This window comes from Haliotis cracherodii, unplaced genomic scaffold (assembly GCF_022045235.1).
Source record: "Haliotis cracherodii isolate W230 unplaced genomic scaffold, xgHalCrac1.p SCAF_12, whole genome shotgun sequence".
In the NCBI taxonomy this organism is placed as follows: domain Eukaryota; kingdom Metazoa; phylum Mollusca; class Gastropoda; order Lepetellida; family Haliotidae; genus Haliotis; species Haliotis cracherodii.
In genome coordinates, this window is record NW_027266267.1 from 27,508,892 (window position 1) to 27,524,752 (window position 15,861).

A 15,861-nucleotide genomic window follows, 5' to 3' on the forward strand; every position below is an offset into this window, starting at 1 on the left:
CGGTTTTCTCGTGACGCTCAATATCCGGTCGCCTGAAAGTGTACTACGGCTTTCTCTTATCGACTTGGGGCGGTCGACCCTTGTGGTTCAAGCGTTCGCTCGTCACGCCGAAGACCCAGGTTCAATTCCGACATAGGTACAATGTGTGAAGCCCATTTCTGGTGTCTCCCGCCTTGATATTGCTGGAATATTGCTAAGAGCGGCGTAAAACCATACTCTCATCGACTGGGAGACTTACTTTGTATGTGTTGTTGAAGGCAATAGCCTAGATTTTCGACGGCGGCCTGAAAAATCATCAAGTCTGTACAGACAAACCAGTGATTGACATGATGTTGGTCCCACGATGTCGTACGCCGCCGTCGAGGTCCGGTGACACGCAACCAACTACATCATCCAGTCTGACAACAGTCGCCACTTAAGAAAAACAGTGGTTGCTTAGTGCTCAACTCAGAGAAGGCAGAAATAATATATTTGGTAGTTGGATGAAAACAACTTAATATGTACTAAGTACTTGGCTGCAGAGAGTGAGTGAGTGAGTCATCGAGTCATAAAAAAGTACGCGAAGACCTATTGTAATACGTGGATTCAATACGTCCCAGTGAAATTCTCTTTCTGTACACGTCAGATGAACAACATCTCGACAACAAATAATTAATTGAGTGAACACCGAGTCGTGGCATGTGTCTTTGTTGCACACACGGCCTGCAGTCAAAGATTGCGGCTCAACACAACATTCTCTTATTACAATGCCATTGTAGGTTTAAGTGCATTAATGACCCGGCGATCAGAGGACACTGCTGGGAACATGGATTAAGTTGCCTCTCGTGGTATATGTGCACCCTGCTTTCAAAAGCACGAATACTCCCCATATGGTTGAGAATGTGGTGTGAAATCTTTGGTCTATAAGTGGTTAGTTATATCATGATGTTAATTATTTCAATTATGGTTCATACTTGGATAAATGTGTTCTGCTTCACAGAAAAGAGCGCCATGGCCAACACGGCTATATTTGAATTGACAAGTACACGTGACAATTCAGGTTTGTATACATGTATTTCATTTTTGCACATGGGCGGTTGGCGCAAGACGTGTTTGAGAAATAGAGATTACTACATGAGTGTCTGTCAGATACCATTGATCTTACATTGATCGAGCGAAAGCGAGTTAGAAACGCTTTGTAACAACGAGTTGTAAGATCAATAGTATCTGACAGGCACGAGCGCAGTAATCTGTTTCTTACACACCCTAAAATCGCACCTTTTTAGCATCGAACCGATGAATTTTGTCTATTCTCATGATTGCAGTAGTGCATTAATACGTAACACCTCTGCCATAAGTGACGTCTTCCTATGTGCTGCTTACTACTCATAAATAATGTGACCCTACACTAAAAAGGTTTCCGTCATATCTGTGGATTACCAAGGCGATGATGAAAATGCATACTAGACAAAAACCAAGAACACGCTGGGTGCCAAGTTGAAAGTTTATACCTCAAAGAAATTACCAAACAATGTACAACCGGTGACCGACTTTTATAAAATGGCGTGTTCACTGACAACAGTACGCGGGATTTCCAGAGAAGGTTTTTGTTGATTGAGGGATCGTATACACATAAATGTGTCACGTAGGTAATCAGAAACATTCTGACAATCTGCGTACTGTTATTTGTTTACCATGTTTTCCAATGTATCAAAGAGAATTAGTCAGAAATGCAGACAACTACCGTCATCGTTGTGCGTGATTTAGCGTCAGTCATGGCGTCACACAGGACGGAAACTTTTACGGCTTCTGTTGAATTTACCACATCATTGTATTGTATATATGTGTAATTCCATAATTAGTGCAACGATACTCTTCCCATGAATATTCTCAAACGCGTGATGGAGCGAATGTATGCAACAATTAGTCGAAAGTACCTCTAAAAATGGTACACAGTGTAAAATCTGAATTTTGATTTGTTTACATTTCAGCAAGTACAGTTTTCCGAGCACAGTTTTCGTTTCCATACCTTATTTATTTCGCATCATTTCATCTAGATAATTTGCATTGGTGACAAAGACCATTTATCCGTTGTTTCGAAAATGTATGAGGAATTCAGAGATGCATGTATAGCAGCTGAGTTTGAAATACACCTGATCGAATAGGAGTCTCATAACCGGCATTTTGTAAACAATCCAATATGGCAGAACGTACAATTCGGCGTTCGTATGTGCGTATTTTCCAAAACATTCTAGACGATTCTAGGCTTATCAGCGACGTTTCAGAATTGTCATTAGTGATGTGATACCCGTGATCACTAATATGCTATTTTTCTACTTTAATTATTCGAGTTAATATCCGATATTTAGATTTCTAAATACACAGTAAATATTTATATAACGCCGTGAATTGTGATTTGGCGAGATTTACAATGTACCTAACTTTCAGTCACTTTCAGTAATTTTGAATTGCCTAAAATGACAGTAAATGATAAACAGAAGGGGGAATTCAAAACTGTGAAGATTCTGCGTGATGTATTGTGAATTTTATTCGATTTCGAAGTGAGGGTTGAAGAGAAGGGACATATGTGTCGCTGTGGCATCCAGGGGGTTTACACTCTGAAAAAACGATAATGTTGCCATAACAACAGACAATGTAACTGATAATAATAACAAACAAACTCGCACAAACAAAGACGAGTTTGTTTATTTTTATTATTAATTACACGGTCTTGCTGTTCAATACAGACGTAGGTGAACATTCGACTGAAGCACGAGCTACTTATGAATGACTTACACTCAGGAAAGTAGTCCGTCATCATCTAACCCCAGGTCATCACCATGGAGTAGCCAATCACGGGCCTGGAATTTGATCTCACACATATGTTTGATACCAGTTATCTCAAATGGGTTTCTCACCCACAGGTGTGTAAGAAAATACCAGCCGTAAAGCGATGCAAGAAGTACTTGGGTCTATATTTAACGTCGCTTCGGCAATATCTCAGCCGTAAAGCGATGCAGGAAATGGGTGAGTCTATATTCAAAGTCGCTTCGGCAATATCTCAGTCGTACAACGATGCAGGAAATGTGTGGGTCTATATTCAAAGTCGCTTCGGCAGTATCTCAGTCGTAAAGCGATGCAGGAAATGTGTGGGTCTATATTCAGAGTCGCTTCGGCAATATCTCAGTCGTAAAGCGATGCAGGAAATGTGTGGGTCTATATTCAGAGTTGCTTCGGCAATATCTCAGTCGTAAAGCGATGCAGGAAATGTGTGGATCTATATTCAAAGTCGCTTCGGCAATGTCTCAGTAGTACAACGATGCAGGAAATGTATGAGTCTATATTCAAAGTCGCTTCGGCAGTATCTCAGTCGTAAAGCGATGCAGGAAATGTGTGGGTCTATATTCAGAGTTGCTTCGGCAATATCTCAGTCGTACAACGATGCAGGAAATGTGTGAGTCTATATTCAAAGTCGCTTCGGCAATATCTCAGTCGTAAAGCGATGCAGGAAATGTGTGGGTCTATATTCAAAGTCGCTTCGGCAATATCTCAGTCGTAAAGCGATGCATGAAATGTGTGGGTCGCTTCGGCAATAACTCAGTCGTACAACGATGCAGGAAATGTGTGGGTCTATATTCAAAGTCGCTTCGGCAATATCTCAGTCGTACAACGATGCAGGAAAATTGTGAGTCTATATTCAAAGTCGCTTCGGCAATATCTCAGCCGTAAAGCGATGCAGGAAATGTGTGAGTCTATAATCAAAGTCGCTTCGGCAATATCTCAGTCGTAAAGTGATGCAGGAAATGTGTGAGTCTATATTCAAAGTCGCTTCGGCAATATCTCAGTCGTAAAGCGATGCAGGAAATGTGTGAGTCTATATTCAAAGTCGCTTCTGCAATATCTCAGTCGTACATCGATGGAGGAAATGTGTGAGTAATGTAATGTAAGAAGTAATGTAAAGAGTAATTGTAGCAATGTCCCAGCCGTGGGACACAAAGAATGGCCTTGTACATCACGTTGTTTCTGGAATCGAACCCCTGGTGACAACGTAACAAGCGGCGTTACCCTGCCGCCCCTCACTACTCCGACATGTATGTCTGGACCAACTCTCAGATGTCGCTGCCATCATAATTCTGCTCCTCTAATATGCAATACTGTAGTTCACACGGACTTTGCATGTCCATCCCTGTGGAGATGTCGGAGAGATCGTGTGGACTCCATGTGTGTCATCATGTCGTGAGGGGTGGGTCGACGTCAGGACTGTCAACCACAGGTTTACCTGGCACAGACGCTGTAAACTTAACTGTAAAGTGACCATGGGTTGAATGGAAATGCATCTTTACCACGAATACATCCAGATAATCAGTTGTAGTATGATTGTGACCTGTAGTGACATATAACTGACATTTTGACAGATAAACTTTATGTTTTGAAATAACATAACCCCAGGGTTGGAAGCTTATTTAAGTACGTTTTGTTTTGTCCAGGGATTGACGTTTATATGTATGTACAGGTTCAACACCAGGTGTCACAAATGCAACTAATACATCAGATAACCTCTACACAAATGGTACGTCTCTGACATGTCAATGATTGTCTTTGTAAGTGTGAACACAGAAGTAATAACACATAGATGAGGTTAAACAATACGTCTTTAAGGTTTCTTGTTTCTTTACAGACAAAATGTGGAATTTTGTCTGACGTTTTGAACATACAGTTATAATATATGTAGAATGTAACAAGCCTGTTGATCATAACAAACTATTTACATTGCACAAATCATTTGTAAATTTCCCTGTTCTATTACAGCAGAATGTAAATTGTAATTTTGCCAACCGCATCAAACCACTCTCACAATCTACTGGAAGCAGTTTTCCGCAATATGAGACTAATATCGCATCAGTTATATATTGCGTTTGAATAATATTTACAAACTCCGATTTGGATGCCTTTTCGTGGCATTCTGAAAACCTGGTCAGTTCAACTGTGGTGGAAACGTATCGTCGTTCATTGAAACATGACGTGTGCAGGATTAATACTGAACCGCTATCACAAGGCTGCTTGTCTTGTCCTATGTACGTGGCTGTTATAATTAGGACAACAGCAAGGAGAGGTCCTATATTATGTGTTGATAACAAAAACAAGTGAGTACGACCAACGTGGCCATACTTACCATTCCATTTCCATTGTGGTTTTCAGGTTCAACAACGCCCATCTACTATACAGAAAACACCACTTACGGTGCCACGACAACAAGTTCCGTCTCACTTACTATGTCTACAGGTAACTGTTATATTGTTGTTTTTATATATGATGTGATGACGTGGACGATTTGAATACTGCAACAACATGCATGTACGTGCTAAAATTTTCTGTAATAATCACACGTTGTGATTGTAGAATAATGTATGAGTGAGTGAGTTGGGTTGAACTCCTATTTAAACAATATTTCAGTTATATCGGGTCTTGTCAATTTGTCTTTAAGGTTTTCTTGTTCTTTGACAGACGATATGTTGTCTAACGTTTTGATTATTCACAAATCGATATGTAAAGTATAACACGATAGTCAATCATAATACACTTATGTCACAGCACAAATCACTGACGTTTGCGTTAGTTGTTATGTTTGTTATAGGTTACCGTTATATTGTTGTCAAGGTATGTGGTGCGTTGTGGACGTGCGTTAGTGTGTTCTATAATTTTCATACATGTTGTGAATGTTCACATTGGTGAGTGATGAGTGAGTCTGTTTGGGTTAACGCCGATATAAAGAGTATATCAGTTATTTCACGTGTCAGCTTGAAGTGACGGGGACAGCCAGAAGTGATGAGGTCTTAGACGTTAGCCACTTTGGTAAAACCCACAAACACGGCTATTATATTTAACGCAAATATGGGATGTGAACCTACAGTCAAAGGTACAACTTGGGGATGCAATTCTACATAACGAATTGTAGCGCCTTAGAAGAGTACGTTCGGGAGTATTGATGAACCACGAGCCCTGTTAACTAGAGTTGCAAGAACAATTCATCCGCAGTCAATTTGATATATGCAGACGCCGCAATTTGCGGTACGTCCCTTGGCATGCCTGGATCTGAGTAACATCGCTCCTAGTCCCTGATTCGCGCATACAAAAGTTGCTGTATGTTCAAAACATATATATTAACGAGGCTGGTGATTTGGAATGTTGTGAAATAAAGATTACACTCCCCAAAAGCAGAAGTTGTTCGAGTAACAGTAAGACAGATGGGGGTAAACATGTTTAGATCCACATTGTCACTGTCCAAACACGCGTGCAAACTATGATCAATGACTGTAGCTGGAACCCGTTGCCATTCATAAAGAAGAAATCACTTCATACCCTGACGGTTGGCTGTGCTATTGTCCACTTTCTGATAGGCCAGTCAAGATGATCCCACAAATGTGCGATGGGTTTATGTTAGAAGAACACGAAAGCCATGGCAAGACATGGTGATTAATGTTGAGGAGGGGGTCAGCCTTGCAGCGTGAGGTCTCGTGTTGTCTTGTTGAAATAGTATACCCTGTGGCTGCACGAATCATGACTTCAGAACGGGTCTCAAAACCTCATCTCGATACCTCTGTGCCTTAAGGTTGCCTCAAATGATAACCACCCTTGTTTTCAAGTCCCAACACATTCCTCTCCAATATATGACACCACCTTATACTCACTTGAACTCGACACAGTTCGGCGCCACTCGTTCACTTTGACACCTGTGTTGTCACCATCAGATCAGTTCCAAACAGGCAAAACCTGATCTTGTCAGATAATTAAACTCTTCCCCAGTCAAGCACGTGCCGACGGCGTGCTCCTCTGGTCCATCGCAATCTCTCACGTCGGCGTTGTTGCGTTAACGTCACTCCACGGTAGGCACCTCGTGCTCAATCATCTACTGAAACGATGCCCGAGTGCCGTCGATGCAGATGTTATCGCGGGGAGGAAGTGGTTTCGGAGTTCGGAGTGGCGGTCGTGAATTTGCGTGGTCACACGCGGTCTTCCATTCCAAGGCCTGTCAAGTGTCTGCCCTGTCTGACGTAAACGTCCCATCAGCCTGGCTATTGTAGCACGGGTACAGCAGAGCGTTGTGGTAATATGGTCATCCGTGGCTCCAAGGTGGGTCATACCAATACCTCTCTCTCTCCCTGTGCTGCTGAAAAACGATGCATTTTTCCATGTCCTTTCTGTTGTAGCGATAGTAACGGGTGGTACTGCCTGTGCAATTTCATTATGGCAAAATGAACATTTGGTTTGTTAACTCACACGTTTACCTGTTTAAAGTCATCGGATACATTTGGCTGTATTTGCTCCACATCTTCAGGGCACTCTTCATTTCCCTTCTCCAAATTATAAAGGTATTGAACCAATTTTTTCTTGTCATAGCTAGCTTCTTTTGAACGTCAGCATATGAATAATGTGCGCGTTGGATTGTCCTTGTGCCAGAATATTTTCATTAATCTTCAATTTATTTGAGAGGAAAGATTTAATTTTAATCTAATCAGATAAATGCACCACACATTTCCCCGAGAAGTAACGAACGAGAATCATGTTATAGCACCAGAGTTGTCATTGTCATTTTGCAAATTAAATAATAATAATGAATAATTGGGTGGCATATTATGTGTGAATGATCACGTACCGGGAACATCCGGGCATGAAACAAATTTATATTTGCAACTCGCTGTTGCCTGGCGATTACAGTTGCTGAATCCGACATTGATTTATCTCTTGATTACTGAACATGTATTGGGACCCTTTTGTAAACGTACACCATTACACACGACCAAAAATGTGAGTGTATGATATTAATCATTATTCTATTTAGCGTACTTTTAGCGTCATTATTATCAGCTATATAATCACCATCAGCGTCAGACATGTATGCTCAGAATCATAGTCAGCGTAACACACTTATGCATTCAATCATCGTCAGCGTGTCGCACTTATCAATAGAATCATCGTCACCGCGGCCTACTTATCCTCCAATAAAGAACTTAACTCCCAGAGAATCATCGTCACCGTGGCGCACATATCCTACAATAAAGAACTTAACTCCCATAGAATCATCGCCACCGCGGCGTACTTATCCTACAATAAAGAACTTAACTCCCAGAGAATCATCGCCACCGTAGCGCACATATCCTACAATAAAGAACTTAACTCCCATAGAATCATCGCCACCGCGGCGTACTTATCCTACAATAAAGAACTTAACTCCCATAGAATCATCGTAAGCGTGACGCTCTAAGTAATATATTCATCGTCCGCATTACCGTTACATCACCGTTAGAATTACCGTTAGCTCTAGGCACTTCACACCTCTATAACCATATTTGGCATTGACGATGATTTTTGCTTTGTAGGATAAGACTACCGTAGTTATTTCATACGTAGAGCCTTTTTTATGTCTTAATAAATATCACAGCCCAGAAAAATGATATTAATTCTTTAATCTACATGATGGGCGTTGTGATTGCTGCTGTACTCACAGTTATGGAACCGAATATATAGTATCATCTGAAGTAAAGATCTCGACATTTTGGACCCCGTTATTTTCCAGACAGTAACTGCTGTGAAGGCTTACACGTTCACAACAATGGTCATGATTCTTACTCCGGACATGTGTTAATCTTGACGATTCCAATGGGAGTACTACAGTCCGGCTTAACGGGGTTTTATGGCATGCATTTTATATTCTACAGGTCCTGTGCTCAATGTCTATTTATTCGCCGGAGCCGTCTCAGTCCTGCTTATCTTCGTGAGCTGCGTCGTCCTGGCTGTGTACATTGTACGGACCTGGAGCAGAAATGTAGAAGTGCAAATACTGTAGGTGCCTCTTTTCAATAATAAACATATTGAAACATTAGCAGCTACGTAACAAACATATGATTTGTGTTTCTAGTCTCAGTTTCAAAATGTCCTTGTTGGCCTCTATATAGATCTGAATGATCGCGTATCATCTGCATCAGCGATACGTCGCCATAATATTTACCTTGTTTCAGCCACAACAGCATACATGCTTCCGCTGTAGGGATGTCACATGTCGGAACCCAAACACAAGGTCAGAGTTTGTCAATACATATTAAATGTATTAAAGTATCCATGTATATTATTAATATAAACAGGGTGCACGGGTGTCCCAGTCATCTAAGGCGCCGCGATACGACATGCAGAGTTGCGTCCCTTGGGCACGCCAGAAACCTATGATTGTCGGTTCGAATCCCGGTTTCTTCCCGATTATGTGTCTAGGTTTGTCAGCACCATACCCGTGCTCGTGGGTTTCACCGAAGTGGTAAACGTCTAAAACCTGCATCACTTCGGGCTTTCCTCTAACATAAAACTGACACGCCGTGACATAACTGGAATACTGTTATTAGCGGCGTTAAACCCAACTCACCCACTCACTCACTATTTGGATAAACATATCCAACAGATTAAAACTAAATAGTGACTCCACAGAGGTAAAGAATCCAAGTGTTCCGTGCTGGGTGTCAGAGCTGACCAAAGATTTAGTAGTCGCCAGTTTAAAACGAGTGCCGTGAAGCTCGAGAAAGCTGCTTTCTAATTGGCTCATGTCGACTTCTTCTTAATAATTTCATTGATCGGCAGAAGTTCTGACGTGACCCGTAATGGGATGTTCTCAGATCTTAGTTTAGCATTAGCGAGAGCTAAGATCTGAGTTTAATGAGATTGAAATATTGCTCGACATAAAGGGAAGGTTGACATTTGGAAAGTTGAAGCAATCCCTCTTACCGTACAGTCTTGTGGAGAGAGCTTTGTCACACTGAATCTTTATGCAAAGATCTAAATATGAAACAGATAAGGCGGTCACCGTTATGTTTTGTTCAGATGGATAAATCAGTGGAATGGAATTGGCTGTAGTTATTGAACGATATCAGGTCATCGATATACGTGAAGCGTAAGTTAAGCTTCTTGGACAAATATCCTTGTTTTCACTTTTGCCAACCCGAGCAGAAATTCGGATTCATGTTCAAACTGAAACCGATCAGCAAGAAGGGGAGCACAGTTGGTGCCGATGAAGATGCTACTCCTTGCTTTAAAGTCTTATTCCCAAATGTTACATTAATTTTTAAATAAATTAAACTAAGAGGTATCTGCTCTACGGTTGGGCTTCATCAAATTCCAAAACACGGCAGCTTTATCTCCTAAATATACACAAGAAAATATGGACTGTCATGTATATCGTCGACCTCAGTACTGGCCGCCTACTGGCAGATTGGTGTAGAATTTGGTCATGGGATGGTTATTGGAGTGAGGCGCTTAATGCGGAGAACATGGTAATGAAAAATATCAAAGAAGTATTTTAAGTAAGCTTCGTTGAAGAACCTAGCCCTGGGAATTAGAAACCGGGAGGTTTTCAAGCCCTGAGGCACCTTTAGAGGATGGAAAGTGTGAATTATGTAACAGTAACAACGTGATTTCTGGGTTGTGAGGTAGCCTAGTGGTTAGCTCGTCACACCGAGGACCCGGGTTCGACTACCCTCATGGGTACAATGTTTAAAGCCAATTTTGGGTGTACCCCGCCGTGATATTCCTGAGCCATACTCGCTCATGTAATTTCAATACAAGTTGTCAACTATACGGTTCATATGTCAACACACGACACATGGTATGTCGGATATATTATAAGTCCGTGGGGAATCGTTTGAAATAAAACCAACGGGGTATAAAGTTCAAAATACCATATGTAGGATTTGGTTATTTATAAATGGTAAGACTATTTTGTCTCTATGTTGCAGTTGTACATAACGACCTGTATGAAACATCCAGTGGCAACAACGCGGACGCCGTGGCTTATTCTACTGTCGACGATGGTTATCTCAGCTCACAATTATGTCAATATATGTTTATTCATACTACTGAGAGGCCATAGGCATTTAGTACATGTTATATACTAGTAATGGGTGTGTATACATTTATAAGGTAACGCATGTGGAACTCCTTGGCTTCATAGCATGCAATAGGTACATTGACAGTTATTTCGTTATTACAACATTGTTACTTAAACATAAACGAAAAGAATTTCTGTAAACTTGGATAACGGATGTAATATTTATCAATGAACTGTTTTCTGAGTTCAGCATAGCACGGATAACAAAGTGAAAAATTGTATGACTTTCTACAGTGTTTAAATCACAAAACAGAAAAAAATCGTGTAGTGTTACGATCCCCATGCCTCGATAAAGAGTTCGTGGGAACCACTTCTTGCAAGTGCAATTCGAAATGATTTTAGTGTAACATCAAATAAGTGTTGCTCTCCATAGAAACGATTTTTAAAGAGGAGTGAGTGAGTGAGTTTGGTTTTACGCCGCTTTTAGCAATATTCCAGCAATATCACGGCGGGGGACACCAGAAATGGGCTTCACACATTGTACCCATGACGGCTACCCGACCGCCCTTTTAAAGAACTTGATAGTTTATACTTACGAATGCTGTATTTACTGCCTTCTCAAGTAGATAAGATAATTCATTTGATGACAAATTATATCTGAAGTTATCAATTTGAAAGATTCATTAATAATTTGATCACTTTCAATCTGTCCAGTTGTGTGAAACGTACGTAAATCCATTGTGAGGGGAAGATGTGATGACTCACCGCGTTTGTCAAATCTACTACGTATATCAAGCAATTCAGATGAACATATATAATCACCCACGCTAGCACCTTGATTTCCTGTAAAAGTGAAATCCAAGACTCCCGCGTCTGATCCACATCTTCCATTCATTATATGGATGTTAAGAATACTGCACATGTCTAACAAGCATTTACCAAACCTGTTTATAGTTGAAACTACCGAAAATCGTTTCATGTTAAAACTATCCAACAAACAGTCCAATCTGTTATTTTCATTAGCTTCTGAGTATTCAATGATATCGTCTTCAACAAAATCAGGTAATGTGCCAGTTCTAGAGTTAAAATCACCTCCGATGATAACATGGGGGCACGGGTGGCCCAGTCGTCTAAGGCGCCGCGATTTGCTGTGCAGAGTTGCGTCCCTTGGGCACGCCAGAAACCTTTGACTGTGGGTTCGAATCCCGGTTCGCCCCGATTATGTTTCTAGGTTTGTCAGCACCATACCCGTGCTTGTGGGTTTCACCGAAGTGGTAAACGTCTAAGACCTGCATCACTTCGGGCTTTCCTCCCACATGAAGCTGACACACCGTGATATAAGCGGAATACTGTTATTAGCGGCGTTAAACCCAACTCACTCACTCACTCCGATGATAACATACACATTTAGAAGGCATATGCAACAGCTCATCTTGTAATAGTGAGATACCGTGTTTACATTGATGTGACAGGTAATGATACCAGGTCTCTCTTTATTGCCTTATCTTGTAAAATAAATATACCGCTATCATACACGTTGGTCCACTTTACAAGAGGGGGTAAAGAGTTTCTGATCTATAATGTAACTCCACCTAAGAGTCGTCCCCGGGTAAATATCCGCTCACCCATCCTTTGTGTGTATAGTAAAAGCACTGAACGAACCACCTAAATCCGTCTCCTTCAACCATGTTTCAGTTAGCCCGACTATATCAAATAAGTTAACAAAGTTTATGTTATTCATATTCGTCCGACTTGGAGTTTAGTCCAGACACGTTCTAGAAATACATTTTATTGACCCTATCAACAAAGGGGAAATTGTAGGTGCATCTGTATGAAACACCCAACAATCATCTTGGCCCTGGCCAACCCCTATCTATTGTTTGTCTTCCCTCTCGTGTTGCAGTTGTACATAACAACGACCTGTATGAAACACCCAACATTCATCTTGGCCCTGGCAACCCCTATCTATTGTTTGCCTTCCCTCTCGTGTTGCAGTTGTACACAACAACGACCTGTATGAGACACCCAACAATCATCTTGGCCCTGGCCACCCCCTATCTAGTGTTTGTCTTCCCTCTCGTGTTGCAGTTGTACATAACAACGACCTGTATGAAACACTCAACAATCATCTTGGCCCTGGCAACCCCTATCTAGTGTTTGTCTTCCCTCTCGTGTTGCAGTTGTACATAACAACGACCTGAATGAAACACCCAACAATCATCTTGGCCCTGGCAACCCCTATCTATTGTTTGTCTTCCCTCTCGTGTTGCAGTTGTACATAACAACGACCTGTATGAAACATCCAGTGGCAACAATGCGGACAACGTGGGTTATTCTACTGTGGACAATGCTGTGTTAGGTTGGTTTTCTCACCTCACAATTATGTCAGTACATCACGTCTTCATGTTCTGCAGACTTGTAAATGTCCATGAGTGTACCTATTTCCAAAGGTTTACTTGTTGTTTAACGCACTCAGCAATATTCCAGCATTTATACCTTGTTCTGCACCACTCTCGGACTAACAGCTACATCTAAGACGCTCTTAGCATGACTTAGCTTGTAGTAGGGTAGTGCACAAAGGCTTATAGATATATATATATAGAGAGAGAGATATAGAGAGATAAAGTCCGCCGGGATAATGCTGAAACAACATTTACACTCCATTCAGATACAAGTGGATGTTTACAAATTCAAAGACAATTTGCTTTTCTCTCAAAGCAAAATGTATCCGAGGTACATTGCTAATGTACTTACTGTTTACATTTGTAGACGATGGGTACACAATTCCTGAAGACATGAATGACTACGACTACCTACAGCGAGAAACTGATGGGATACCCAACACGTATGAAGAGATACTAACACCCCATAGTGTGTGACACGAGGAGGCAGGCACATCAACTATCAATAAACAGTCACATCATGTCATCGGTGATCGGACAATTGCTCAGACATGATAGTCATTGTAAACGCTGATTGTCAAAATATCAAATGGACATTATTTCTGTAGCCTAAACAGAATTTATAAAACAGCTAAGGCTCGATTTGTATCACCGAGTCATCAAGACGTTTAAGCATGTAATAACATTGTCTCGAGTATCGTGATTGTATGAGCAAAACGTATCCAGTATTAAGACAACTCCGCATTGGTAGTTTCCAAATATCGGGTACCTTCCGCATTCTGCTGAAACTGCTTTATTTGGTCACCTGTCCGAATGTTCTCAATAGATTTAGAGTGTCGGTATAATGTTCCCCGTACAACAGTGATTCAGCATGCGTATTTCTACATTTACCGACACACCGCCAAGAAACCCATGTTTAAATATGCAAATATGCCTATCGGAGTCGATTTCAAATGAATTTGCAGTTGTTGAATGACAATAACTTTCGGCAAAAGTAACAAACGTAACTGTATCTTCTAAGTATTTACATATATTTTGCAGCACATTATGTATATAGAATATATGTTTTACCTTACCTGACGCTACACAGTGCTTTAGCTTCCCTACCCTATACAAACAGACAGTACTGGAACGAAGAGAGAGTTCAAGCAGACTACAGCCCGTGCCTGGCATGCACGAGTTATCCCCCTTGGCCCCGACTCCTCATATTCTGTACAGGAACACAGTTAAACTTACCTTGTTAATTATCTTCAAATTCCGTTTTTAGGTGGTGTTACTTCCATATATCCTTTCCATGCTGGATATATCCGCTTGTTTGCGGTAATTCGATTTTTTTGCTGCGTAACTTTGCGCGTTTCGCGCCTTGGTCGCCATTTTAACTCCGTGCGTCTCGTGTTTACGAGGTTGCGCGTTAATGTCCTTTGTTTGCTATAGTTTTCTTAAACTATTGTTGAACCTCTCATTTATTTTGTTGATTATGGCTTTCTATTGACATAATTCCTATCAATTAGGCGTATCATGTTTTTGAATTGCTTCAAGTCGCGTTTCACTGTGTTGTGTTTGTGTGTTTGTGCGCTTTGTTCACATATTGTCCAGTAACATGTTTTGCTTCATATGTGATTCTGCTCGTTACACTTATGCGCTGTTTACATTTTTTGCAGAATGTATTCTATGGGTTGTGCTTTATGTAAAGGATCCGAGTCGGGGAAAGACCCACATCATCTTTGCCCCTGCTGCAAGCCTGCGTGCTCGTTTTATCATTGCTGCTCTGTTTGCGCTCTCATGTAACAATTACAGAATTTAATTATTACAGAAAGGCTCCTCTTCGATGCCAGAAATAACTTGCTTATAGGAGGAAGATGACTGGTACTTCTCCGCCACCAACCTCTCCCTCTCCGTCGAATCAGGCGCCTGCGCCTTCGGATCCGACTACGCCGACGATGGTCCTTCGGGTGCTCCTCCCCAATCTACGCCATCTACGCTGCCTGATTGTATGAATTCTATGGCCTTTCGTGCCCTTTGGGAGTACTCCTTCAGCATCGTCCAGACGACCTGCTTTGACTCCCGTCAGCTCGCTCCCGACAGTCACAGGGTCGGCATTCCCGCGCCTCGTGAGATATTTCGTCCCGCCGTTGTTCTAGATATTCCGTCGCCTCGTTTCATCGCACCGGATTGTCAGCTATCACCGAAACGTCGTCAGCTATTGACACCGCTCGCCGGACCGTTGCCAGTGCTCGCCGGATCGCCAGCTATCAACGAATCGACATCAGCTATCGCCAAGCTATAGCCAGCACTCGCCGGATCACCAGCTATCGCCGAATCGTCGTCAGCTATCGACAGGCCGTCGCCAGCGATCGAGGGATCGCCAACTATCACCGAATTGTCGTCCACTATCGCCAGGCTTGCCAGAGCTCTCCAGTCCGGTGCCAGTGCTCGCCGTATCGCCAGCTATCGCCAGTGCTCGCCGGACCGTCGCCAACGATCGCCAGGCCGTCGCCAGCTTTTCGCTAACTATCACCGAATTGTCGTCCGCTATCGCCAGGGTTGCCAGATCTAGCGGGTCCGTTGCCAGCTATCGCAAGGCTGTCACCAGCGATCGCCGGGCCGTCGCCT

At 42.0% G+C, this 15,861-nt stretch overlaps 1 long non-coding RNA gene across 1 annotated transcript; it reads left to right on the forward strand.

Annotated features, from left to right (window-relative positions):
* Positions 1-985: 985 nt before the first annotated feature.
* Positions 986-5,239, forward strand: LOC139457749 (uncharacterized). Its single transcript, XR_011652629.1, has 3 exons — positions 986-1,039; positions 4,493-4,549; positions 5,179-5,239. It is a non-coding gene; the product is annotated as an uncharacterized lncRNA (long non-coding RNA).
* The last annotated feature ends 10,622 nt before the right edge of the window (positions 5,240-15,861 follow it).